Source organism: Lepisosteus platostomus, chromosome 5, assembly GCF_059453375.1.
Source record: "Lepisosteus platostomus isolate fLepPlt1 chromosome 5, fLepPlt1.hap1, whole genome shotgun sequence".
In the NCBI taxonomy this organism is placed as follows: Eukaryota; Metazoa; Chordata; class Actinopteri; order Semionotiformes; family Lepisosteidae; genus Lepisosteus; species Lepisosteus platostomus.
The window spans coordinates 50,361,357-50,374,584 of record NC_142615.1 but is presented as its reverse complement, the minus strand read 5'-3'; the positions used below and the strand labels follow the sequence as shown (position 1 = coordinate 50,374,584).

Genomic DNA, 13,228 nt, shown 5'->3' with positions numbered 1-13,228 from the left:
CTCACAGGACACACACACACACACATACACACACACACACTCACACTCACACTCACACACACACACACTCACACACACACACACACTCACACACTCACACACCCTGAACAGGACACCAGTCCCTCACAGGACACACACACACAACCTGGATAGGACACCAGTCCCTCACAGGACACTCAGACACACACTCACACACCCTGGACAGGAACCAGTCCATCACATGACAAACACACACTCACTCACACACCCTGGACAGGACAGCACTCCATCACAGGACACACACACACCAGGGCCAGTTTTCCCAGAAGCCAATTAGCCCAAAAGCCTGGGTGAGCTCCTCCAGTCAGTACAGGGGGCTCTACTGTACACAGAGGGTGGCAGGGGTGTGGAACAACTCCTTTGTTCGGGGCCTTGGGGCATTCGTGTTGTGAAAGGCGCTATATAAAAAAAACTGAATTGAAATTGAATCTTACAGGTTTGGGTTTTTCGGAGATCTTGTCAGAGATCTTGTCTGACGTGCCATTTCAAAAACGTAACGACACTCCTCACGTCCGAGCGCCGCCGGTCTGTGACGTAACGTATGCTTACACAACCATGACGGTTTCATCATGGACAGCACGAAAGCCCGAAAAGTGGTTGACGTTTTAATTTGGCAATGCCACGATGGATCCCAGTTTTTCTTTTTATTTTGGGGGCCAAAGACGACAAAAAAGGAAACGTCTGGAGGTGGATCGATGGTCATCTCTGCGGTTGTTCTGATGTTCTGGAAAAAACAAAACAAAAAAAAACGGCTCGCTTGCCCGGTCGTGTAGTGTTTCCACACCCCACGCAAATCAACTTCTCTTCGCCCCTGGGGGCTCGTCGCCCGCCGCACCCCTCTCACGTGATAGGGGCTTCCCCCGGCTGTGACGTACTTACCCTACCCCATTTTCCGCCAACGTCATACCGAAGGTCGCGCTTCGGGCCGCGGCGATGTTGACGGACTGTCTTGTAGCGTGAGAAGGGTTTAAATTTCGACTTAAGGAGTTGGCCATCGTTATATTTCGCGAGGTATCATACGGGGGGGAAAAGAACATTTATATTTATCAACCTACTAGTAATACTGGGTGGATGTCACGTTCCCCAAAGTTCAGTGCCTCTCTCTAATAAAGTAGAAACGCGACATTAAACTCTGTTCGAAACGGGAGAAATCACCAGGACACTATACAACTGACGTCCAGAAAAAAAAGAAAAAAAGAACTCCTATTCCCGTTTGTAATGACCCCGTCGTGTTTTTCCCGGTGTACGCTTATCTTTCGGAGACCGTTTCTCTCTGGTGTTGTTGTGCTGTTGGAATAAATGCCGAGGTGACCCTTCTGTGTGGAGTCTGCGTGTTCTCTCCAGCGGGTCGTTTCCTCCACCGCAGGGGCTGGTCTCCCAATCGTCACAGAAGTGTGTGTCGTTTTGGGTGGTGGTGGGGGGGTGCATCGGGGATACTGCGCCCCGAGGGGGTGACCTCTCACCTTACTCCGGACGATGGGAGAAGACCTGTACCTTCACGAGTCCAGGTTGTGAAAACTTCTTCTGGCAGTTCAAAACGTTTCGAAGGGACTACAGCGCTACCCTGTTTTCCATTTCTATCGTGTATTATTATACAGTCATAAGTATCTGTACTGATCACAGAGTCCCCCTCTCACTGCCAGGACTGAAGCCCAGTGCAGCACGAATAATAATAATAATTAATAAGTCTGGACCCTCCACTCAGAGCTCCTCCCAGGTCAGGGAGATCCCCTCCAGTCCCCCCAGTGTGCAGCCTCCACCTGGATGATGCTCCAGTCCGCTCAGCACACAGCAGCTCTCAGTGGGGAGGAGAGCAGAGGAATGGAGCCAGTTCAGAGAGGGGGGTGATACGGAGGCCATGATGGGTCAAGACTAGGGGGGGAATCAGGCCAGGACACTGGGATAACACCCCTACTCTTCTCCAGAAACACCCCGGGATTGTTAACAAGCACAGAGAGTCAGGACCTCGGTTTTACGTCTCATCCGAAGGACGGCGCCTGTTTACAGTCCAGTGTCCCCCGTCACTATACTGGGGCATCAGGACCCACACAGTCTGCAGGGTGAGAGCGCCCCCTGCTGGCCCTACTCACACCTCTCCCAGCAGCAGCCTTGGGGGGGGGGGAGGGAAAAAACCAAAAGCTAAACAGATTTTTTTAAAAAAATGTTTATTGATGCTTAACAAAAGGTCATCAGTCCAGTCTGGGGCCCCTCAGCTTCAGTCCAGACCAGTCTGGGGCCCCTCAGCTTCAGTCCAGTCTGGGGCCCCTCAGCATCGGTCCAGCACAGTCTGGGGTCCCTCAGCTTCGGTCCAGTCTGGAGTCCCTCAGCTTCGGTCCAGCACAGACTGGGGTCCCTCAGCTTCGGTCCAGTCTGGGGTCCCTCAGCTTCGGTCCAGACTGGGGTCCCTAAGCTTCAGTCCAGTCCAGTCTGGTGTCCCTCAGCTCCAGTGCTGTCCAGTCTGGGGTCCCTCAGCTTCAGACCAGCACAGTCTGGGGTCCCTCAGCTTCGGTCCAGCACAGTCTGGGGTCCCTCAGCTTCGGTCCAGCATAGACTGGGGTCCCTCAGCTTCGGTCCAGCACAGTCTGGGGTCCCTCAGCTTCAGTCCAGACTGGGGTCCCTCAGCTTCGGTCCAGCACAGTCTGGTGTCCCTCAGCTCCTGTCCAGTCCAGTCTGGGGTCCCTCAGCTTCGGTCCAGCACAGTCTGGGGTCCCTCAGCTTCGGTCCAGTCCAATTCAGTCCAGTCCAGTCCAGTCCAGATCTTAGCAGGCACAGAACCAGGAAAGGAACCTGGAAAGAATATTGTTATTGCAGGTGTGAGGGACACAGACACAGACGTCACCATGACATCAAACAGCAAGAGGAGACTTCTCCTTGAATCACAGACACGACCGGGCGGCGCCCCCCTGTCTGCTCACCTGCACCTCCTCTTCCTCTTCTTGTCCTTCCCGGCAGCCTGCTCCTCCTCTCCCTCGCTCTTCCTCTCCTGACCCACGGTCTCCGCCGCCTCCATCGGCTCGTCCTGATCATCTGTCTCCACCGACACGCAGCTCAGGGAGTTTAAAAAGACGCACCAGCGCTTCTGAAGCAGAGACAGGAGAGTCACGTTAAGAGTCGGACTGGACACTCCAGTACATGAACACTGCACTGGGAGAGAGGGGTTGATACAGACACACTGACTGGACACTCCAGGACATGAACACTGCACTGAGAGAGAGAGGGGTTCATACACACACACTGACTGGACACTCCAGTACATGAACACTGCACTGAGAGAGAGAGGGGTTCATACAGACACACTGACTGGACACTGGACAGGAGTAAAGAGAGGATCAGAGCATTACCCACCTTCTTTTTCTTCTGTCTCACAGGAGGTGGTGATTGGACCTCCTCCAGTTGGAGTCCGAGGAGGGAGAGAGGGGGCAGGAGAGGGACAGCACAGGGAGAGAAAGAGAGAGACAGGTGAGTCAAGTGTCCCAAGAGTACAGAGACTCTGCTGAGATCACACTCGCAGTGAGTGACACCGACACTAACCAGCCTCAGGACAGCACTGCTAGAGCACCACAACCCAGACTCAACCACATCACAGCACAGATCAAATAGCAATATCTCACACATTGGGACACACACACACAAACACAACATAAACTGGAATGCTACAGAACCTTAAACAGACAATACACACTAGCTGAATATTTGACCAAAATAAAAAATAACAAACAGAAACAGACCCTGACGAAGTACAGGCTCAGTGACCACAACTTGGCCATAGAAACTGGGCGACACAGGCAGACCTGGCTGCCCAGAGAGGACAGGCTGTGCTCCCACTGCCAGCGGGGAGAAATAGAGACAGAGGTGCACTTCCTACTGCACTGTGACAGATACTCTAGGATTAGAGAAACATTCTTCCCGAAATTCAGAAATCTAATCCCAGAGTTCCCACACCTGCCAGAATCACAACGGGTCCCAATCCTACTGGGAGAGGGAGGAGGGAACTCAGTTGATCTGGCAGCCCAGTATGTGATCTCCTGTCACAGCCTGAGGAACAGTGAGTCTGTCTCCCAATAATGCTCCAGCCGCCTACAGTATATGTCAATATTTTATAATACGTCTTTGTTGTAAATGTCTGTAACATGTCTGCTTTACGCAGAGAGTGGCGGGGGTTGGATGTCAAGGCCTGACGATACCGCATTACGCAGAGAGTGGAGGGGTGGGATGTCAGGGCCTGACGACACTGCTTTATGCAGAGAATGGAGGAGTGGGTGTCAGGGCCATATGACACTTCTTTATTCAGAGAGTGGAGGGGGTGGGATGTCAGGGCTAGATGACACTGCTTTACACAGAGAGTGGAGAGGTGGGTGTCAAGGCTATACGACAGTGCTTTCCGCAGAGAGTGATGGGGCTAGGATGTCAGGGCCATATGACAGTGCTTTACACAGAGAGTGGTGGGGGTGGGATGTCAGGGCTTGACAACACTGCTTTATGCAGAGAGTGGAGGGGTGGGATGTCAGGGCTATATGACAGTGCTTTCGGCAGAGAGTGGTGGGGGTGTGATGTCAGGGCCATACGACACTTCTTTACGCAGGGAGTGGCAGGGGTGGGATGTCAGGCCTGACGATACTTATTTACGCAGAGAGTGGCAGGGGTGGGATGTCAGGGCCTGAAGATACTGCTTTTCTCAGAGAGCGGAGGAGGTGGGATACGACCTCTCAGTGGGGCCAGCAGGGGGCACTCACCCTGCGGTCTGTGTGGGTCTTAATGCCCCAGTGTAGAGACGGGGGACACAATCTGGCCCACCAGCGACGAGCAGGTTACCAGATCTAGACAAAGGGAGCAACTCTTAGTCGTATGAGCTTAGTCACACATCGCAGCGATTAAAAAAACAAAACAAACATATTATGTCTGTTACTAACGACTTTTTTTTCCTACATTGAAAGTCACTTTCCCGGGTGATTTTCTAGCACGACTGGGGCTCTTCATTTCTCCTCTGTGTCTCATTGCGGGCGGATTTGAAACAGACCACAGAAGGTGGTCACACACTATCTTATTATTTAGAGACAGGCTCACTGTCTGTATCTCAGGCTGGGACAGTAAATCACACTGTATTATTATTATTAATATTATTGAGAGTCTGGCTCACTGTTCCCCAGGCTGGGACAGGAGATCACATACTGTATTATTATTGATTGACAGGCTCACTGTTCCTCACGCTGGGACAGGAGATCACACACTGTATTATTATTGAGAGACAGGCTCACTGTCTGTTCCTCACACTGGGACAGAGGATCCCACACTGTATTATTATTATTGAGAGACAGGCTTACTCTCTGTTCCTCAAGCTGAGACAGAGGATCACACACTGTATTATTATTATAGAGAGACAGGCTCACTGTTCCTCAGAGTTGGACAGGAGATCCCACACTGAATTATTATTATTGAGAGACAGGCTCACTGTCTGTTCCTCAGGCTGGGACAGAGGATCACACACTGTATTATTATTATAGAGAGACAGGCTCACTGTATGTTCCCCAGGCTGGGTCAGGAGATCACACAGTATTATTATAATTATTGAGAGACAGTCTCACTGTCTGTTCCTCAGTCTGGGACAGGAGATTACACACTGTATTATTATTATTGAGAGACAGGCTCACTGTCTGTTCCCCAGGCTGGGACAGGAGATAACACTGTATTATTATTGAGAGACAAACTCACTGTCTGTTCCTCAGGCTGGGACAGTAGGTCACAATGTATTATTATTATTGAGAGTCTGGCTCACTGTTCCCCAGGCTGGGACAGGAGATCCCACACTGTATTATTATTATTTAGAGACAGACTCACTGTCTTTTCCTCGGTCTGGGACAGATGGTCACACACTGTATTATTATTGAGACAGGCTCACTGTCTGTTCCTCAGGCTGGGACAGGAGATCACACACTGTATTATTATTATTGAGAGAGAGGCTTACTCTCTGTTCCTCAGGGGGAGACAGGAATTCACACTGTATTATTATTATTGAGAGACAGACTCACTATCTTTTCCTCAGTCTGGGACAGTTGGTCACATACTGTATTATTATTATTGAGAGACAGTCTCACTGTTCCTCATGCTGGGACAGTAGATCACACTGTATTATTATTACTGAGAGTCTGGCTCACTGTTCCCCTGGCTGGGACAGGAGATCACACACTGTATTATTATTATTGAGAGACAGGCTTACTCTCTGTTCCACAGGCTGAGACAGGACATCACATATTGTATTATTATTATTGATTGACAGGCTCACTGTTCCTCAGGCTGGGACAGGAGATAACACACTGTATTATTATTACTGAGAGACGGGCTCACTGTCTGTTCCTCTGGCTGGGACAGGGGATCACACACTGTATTATTTTTATTGAGAGACAGGCTCACTGTCTGTTCATCAGGCTGGGACAGAGGATCACACACTGTATTATTATTGAGAGACAGGCTCACTCTCTGTTCTTCAGGCTGGGACAGGAGATCACACACTGTATTATTATTATTGACAGATAGGCTGACTGTCTGTTCCTCAGAATGGGACAGGAGATCACACATTGTATTACTATTATTGACAGATAGGCTCACTGTGTCTTCGCTTGGGCTTGAACAGGAGATCACACACTGGATTATTATTATTGAGAGACAGGCTCACTGTCTTTTCCTCAGGCTGGGACAGGAGGACATACACTGTATTATTATTATTGAGAGACAGTCTCACTGTCTGTTCCTCAGGCTGGAGCAGGAGATCACATACTGTAATATTATTATTGATTGACAGGCACACTGTTCCTCAGGCTGGGACAGGAGATTGCACCCTGTATTATTATTATTGACAGATAGGCACACTGTGTCGTCGTTTGGGCTGGGACAGGAGATCACACACTGTATTATTATTACTGAGAGAGAGGCTCACTGTCTGTTCCTCAGGCTGGGACAGGAGATCACACACTGTATTATTAGTATTGAGAGACAGGCTCTCTGTCTGTTCCTCAGGCTGGGACAAGAGATCACACACTGTATTATTATTATTGTGAAACAGGCTCACTGTTCCCCAGGCTGGGACAGGAGATCCCACACTATATTATTATTATTATTATTATTATTATTATTGAGAGACATGCTCACTGTTTGTTCCTCAGACTGGGACAGGACATCCCACACTGTATTACTATTATTGACAGATAGGCTCACTGTGTCTTCGCTTGGGCTTGAACAGGAGATCACACACTGGACGCGGAGCCGATCATTTGCAATTGGGCTGTGCCGACAGACCAGGACGAGCTCTGTCGGCTCAAAAGCAGCGCAGGACCTGCAAGAACAACAGAAAGATTAGCATCCAGCGGGGGCTTCTTAGTGAGCCCAAGATCTCATCAAGAATCGGCTCCAGCAACAGGGCTGGGCGCATTGTTCCATTCTCCGACCACTCTCGGTGTAAACAAGTCCCTCCTGGTCTCTGCTTGAATTGCACTTTCCTGCGTTTGCTTTGGTGTAACTGGCTTCCCCTGCATGGGCGAATGTGTAGAAGATCCTTAGTAAGTCATTGAAGAAAACCGAGAAGAGGTCGGAGTGGCCTCTGTCGTTCATCAACAATCCAGTCAGGCAGTACTCCTCTGTAAAGCGCCGCTCGTTCACATCGATTGGCTTTTTTTTGCCTTCATTCGTACAAGTAGTAAAAGCAGACGCCCCTATTCTGCCGTGACTCGGTTGCGGCTACAACGCAAAGTACTGACCACTATACGATCACGGCGAGTTACCGAGACACACGTGGCAGGGAGGAAAAGGCTGTGCTCTCTTCGTGTGACATAATTCGGAAAAGTCCTGACGTTGCATTTCAACTGAGCCCCAGTATACATCGACCCTTCGACACTCTGAGTGACAACTCTCTTGCGTGTTTTCTCATATTTATGTAGTTTGCTTGCATGATGCCCGGAACAGGGTGGGTTGTGTGTGCTCCCATATGGTCTAGCGGTTAGGATTCCTGGTTTTCACCCAGGCGGCCCGGGTTCGACTCCCGGTATGGGAACGTGTCCATTTTGCCTCCTGCTTTCCAAAAGATCAGGACCGTGTACGAAAGAGCCGCATTAAAACTACTCGAACGTGCAAAACGTGCGAGAAGAGGGGGCGCTTGTTTCCAACCGAAACTTCTCGTGTGTGAGACGAGCTGATCATCGCTGTGGGAGGGTTACTCTGGTAGACAGGGCTGACCTTCGGCAATAGGATTTATACTCTCCAAGATGATATTTGCACTTTCTGGAGAGGCGATTTTCTCCACTTCAGTAGCCCGATTTCGTCGATTGCGTGGAGAGGGCTGTAGAATGTGGCGCCGCCTTTCCTGCTCCGTCCATGACAGGCGTGCTGGTCTCTGGAGAGAGAGCACGGTCCATCAGCGCACTCCAATAAAGGCACTGGAACCAGCTGAATCGCATTGGCGAAGCTCAGCACTGGGCCGCTGGGCACAGTTTACCATCGTTTCCGTAGGTTAGTGGTTATCATGTTCGCCTCCCACGCGAAAAGTCCCCTGTTCGAAACCAGGTGGAAACAGACTTCTTTTGTCACCACGCTGTGATCGAACAGACCCACTCACCTCTTAGTGTGGCGGGATCTGCACAGTGCAGGTCGCAGCGCATCCTGCTTTCACTTCAATGCGCGTCCTGATGTACCCCGGTCTCCCGCGTGACAGGTGGGGACAGGTGACAGGTCCTATACTAACGAGGAAGACATCGCTCTCTCCGACCCCCAGCATCGTGTCCCAACCCACCGTGCTGGAAGCCGACGCGTGCTGTGATTCCTTTACGGAGCAGAAATGACAACCGAGGAGCCGAGAGATCATTTCAGCATTTCGCGTCTGAACGGAAAACACAAACGACCAACTCGGAATGACTTGCCTTTGACGCTTTTCAAAGCGTTCTTTGTGCACGATGACTGCGCCGCCTAGCAGATACAAATGGGTTGTACAACTTTGAACTAGCAAATGGAAGAGGGCTGAAGTAAGAGACAAGATGTAAAAAGGGTTAACTTAAGTCAATTCTGCCTGAAAATTAGACTTCTAAGCAACAGGGGTTTATGGCAGGAAAGGGGGTTAACTGATAAGGATTCCAGATGCGAGGGGGCATAATCTTAAACTGACCATTTGGCCAGGGTCTCTTAACTGGCCAAATACCATGACCCCCCCCTTACCATAACACCGAATGATGTCTGAAGCAGCAAGGAAGGACTATATAACCTGAAAGTTTGTACCGGCACATCGAAGAATACTTCGGTTTTGTTGTTTCTTGCGGGAAAAAAGTCCCGACTCTCTCTGATCGATTGGGAAATCTCTGCTCCCTGCGAGAATCGCCTGAGATGATGGAGTAAACTAGAGTTCCTGAATTCCTCTGGCCCGGGGAAGACACCGGTGTATGTAATGGGTGGTTTGCTGTAAGCCCAGAATTTGGTCTGGCAGGCAGTCCGCGGTATTGTGTACAGGCGTTCGAAGCTGGTGTAGGCATCCCACACTGACAGATGAAGAAACTGAGTCTCTTTAGTCTGAAGGGAGTGTCTCACACTGACAGGCCGGAGGAACTGAGTCTCTTTAGTCTGAAGGGAGTGTCTCACACTGACAGATTGAAGAAACTGAGTCTCTTTAGTCTGAAGGGAGTGTCTCACACTGACAGGCCGGAGGAACTGAGTCTCTTTAGTCTGAAGGGAGTGTCTCACACTGACAGATTGAAGAAACTGAGTCTCTTTAGTCTGAAAGGAGTGAACCCAGGTGCCCTGTGCTGAGCCAGGATCAGGGTGGAGTGGCGATTGCCATGATCCGGCGAGCACAAAGCTTCATCAGCTGCCCTTTGCCACAGGAGGTAAGAGGATGTCCAGTGATGACGGGCTTCCCTGTCCGTCGTGGCAGTGAACAGGTCCTGGTTACAGGATCTCTAAAAAAGGAAATAAAGACTGAAATCAGAGCCGACCCACCATGCTGCCATGGCGACGGTGCACTGCCCAGTGAAAGTGGCAGCCTGTCCCTGGACTGTGGGTGGAAACTGGAGCACCTGGAGGAAACCCCCACAGACAAGGGAGAGAACATGCAAACTCCACACAGACAGCACCCACACCCCAGGTCCAGCACTGTGAAGCATGCCCGACGATGCGGAAGGGCTTTTTCAAATGAGTGTGTAACTCACACTGGTGCCCAGGATGGCCTGCTACCGGAACGCAACCTAATTTTCTTAATACAGTTTGTTCGAAGCGGTTTGCAGGAGCTGGAGGTGAGGACTGAGCTGGGGTCCAGGGTGCGAGAGTGACTGCTGATGTCGTGTGTGTGTGTGTGTGTGTGTGTGTGTGTGTGTGTGTGTGTGTGTGTGTGTGTGTGTGTGTCTGGATCATTGTGAGCGCCGTCAGGTTTGTGTATTTGTTTAAACAAGAGGACGTGTCTGTGCGGGTCTGACTCTGTGTGAGGGTGCAGCTCTAACTGTGTGCGCGCGGGCGTGTCTATCTCTCTACAATGCATGAGGGGCTAAATCTGCCTCCGAGAACCCGACTTTTCAGAAGAAAAATCTATGAAAAGGCACGGCCTGGCCCTCTTCTCTTGCTCCCGACGTATTACACATTGGGGGATGAAGCTGGTGTCTTCAGCTGTAACCCTAGCTATTTATGCAAACAGCTCTTTTATGAAAAGCAGCTCTAGGCCTAGACAAGAGGAACAGATAAAACAAATCTTGGATTTATGGCTTATTCAAAGCAGACTGAGTGCTGCTATACTGTATGTAGGAGCCAGAGATGAAGAATGAGCTATTTAAGGAAATCAGGAGTGTGAGAGAGGGACTGTGTGTTTTTCCTCCCAGTAGAGAAGGCTTGTGGTTCTTTATGCTTTTCTGCACAGGCTGCCAACGTGAGTACGTGTTGGGTTCTTGGTTTGAATGCTCGAGTTGTCAGGCTGGCATTTTTTGTTCCTGTTGGAGCCCATAATTGTGAACAAGGCGCTTGAGGACGTCTCTGTGCGGGTGTGCATTTGTAATGAGGTGTGTGTGCCTCTCTGTTTCAGTATAAAAAATGCATTTAAGACATTCAGCCTTTTCATGTTCCTAATATTCTTTCCTTCTTGACCATAAGAACTAAGGTGGCTGCTGGAAGAGGTGTTAGTGGGGCCAGCAGGGGGTGCTCACCCTGCGGTCTGTGTGGGTCCTAATGCCCCAGTATAGTGATGGGGACACTGGACTGTAAACAGGCGCCGTCCTTCGGATGAGACGTAAAACCGAGGTCCTGACTCTCTGTGGTCATTAAAAATCCCAGGGTGTTTCTCGAAAAGAGTAGGGGTTTTACCCCAGTGTCCTGGCCAAATTTCCCATTGACCCTTACCAATTATGGCCTCCTAGTAACCCCCATTTATGAATTGGCTTCATAACTCTGCTCTCCTCCCCACTGATAGCTGGTGTGTTGGGAGCGTTCTGGCGCACTATGGCTGCCGTCGCATCATCCAGGTGGGGGCTGCACATTGGTGGTGGTGGAGGGGAGTCCCCATGTCCTGCAAAGCGCTTTGAGTGGAGTGTCCAGAAAAGCACTATATAAGTGTAAGCAATTATTATTAATTATAATGTAGTAAGTCCATTGTCCACTCCATTGCAAGGCATACACAACACAAACACCAGGAACAATTATCTCAGAAGCCAGTTAACCTCCCAGAAGAAATAAAAGGTGTTAAAAGTAAGTATCTCCTTTAGGTGAGGACAGACTGGATCAAACGAAAACAACATTTGAAGTGAATTGCAAATATATTGAGTTGTGATGCAACTGTAACTTGAACCTAACATGACTGGGTGGTGCATTTTTGAAATTGCATTTTCACACCTGAAATACAAAATGAAGCTGATCGCAGTCCAAACTCAAGGTATTGTTGTAAAACTAAATATTCAACATGTTTCTACCTGTCCCTTTTCAGCTCACTCAGAAGTCCACAGCCTGCAGCCTCTCTGGTCCAGTGGAGGTGCTGTTTGATCCTTCAGGATCTGTCCAGTCTCACATAGTCTTACTGAGCAGCGCAGGGCTCCCTGGCCCCAGGTACGAACAGTGAGTGTCAGTGCAGAACAGCTCTCTGATACTCCGCTCCCTCACTCCAGCTGATCAGGGGAGCTACACAGTGAGGGACCTTAAGGGAAGCACTATCAGCACTGTGATCATCACTGTGGGAGGAGAATGAATTCTGGTATCCAAGAGCTTTTTACAGAATGAGGCTGGAAAACGTGGAGTGTAGCTTGTGCCTGGCCTGAACCCTCTCCAATGGCTGAGCGATGTGTATCTGCAGCTCTTGCAATGGAACTACACCCTGAATCAGGACAGTGTGGGGGGCAGTGCACTATGGGAGTTGTAGTTCCTGCCAATTGGGGAAACGCCCCACAGGACTACATTTTCACATTGGCTGTCCACACGTGGCTTCGCACTCCCGGAAAACGTCCCCACGCTTATGTCCACGCTTACTTTTCCAGGCACCAGAAGCCAGGCACATACAGTGCCTTGCGAAAGTATTCGGCCCCCTTGAACTTTTCAACCTTTTGCCACATTTCAGGCTTCAAACATAAAGATATAATTTTTTTATTTTATGTGAAGAATCACCAACAAGTGGGACACAATTGTGAAGTGGAACGAAATCTATTGGATTTTTGAAACTTTTTTAACTAATAAAAAAATGAAAAGTGGGGCGTGCAAAATTATTCGGCCCCCTTGCGTTAATACTTTGTAGTGCCACCTTTTGCTGCGATTACAGCTGCAAGTCGCTTGGGGTATGTCTCTATCAGTTTTGCACATCGAGAGACTGAAATTCTTGCCCATTCTTCCTTGCAAAACAGCTCGAGCTCAGTGAGGTTGGATGGAGAACGTTTGTGAACAGCAGTTTTCAGCTCTTTCCACAGATTCTCGATTGGATTCAGGTCTGGACTTTGACTTGGCCATTCAAACACCTGGATACGTTTATTTGTGAACCATTCCTTTGTAGATTTTGCTGTATGTTTGGGATCATTGTCTTGTTGGAAGATAAATCTCCGTCCCAGTTTCAGGTCTTTTGCAGACTCCAACAGGTTTTCATCCAGAATGGTCCTGTATTTGGCTGCATCCATTTTCCCCTCAATTTTAACCATCTTCCCTGTCCCTGCTGAAGAAAAGCAGGCCCAAACCATGATGCTGCCACCACCATGTTTGACAG

The 13,228-nt window shown here is 49.6% G+C and overlaps 1 non-coding gene across 1 annotated transcript; it reads left to right on the top strand.

Moving 5' to 3' along the window:
* The first annotated feature begins 8,008 nt into the window (after positions 1-8,008).
* Positions 8,009-8,080, top strand: trnae-uuc (transfer RNA glutamic acid (anticodon UUC)). The gene has a single exon. It is a non-coding gene; the product is annotated as a tRNA-Glu (tRNA).
* The last annotated feature ends 5,148 nt before the right edge of the window (positions 8,081-13,228 follow it).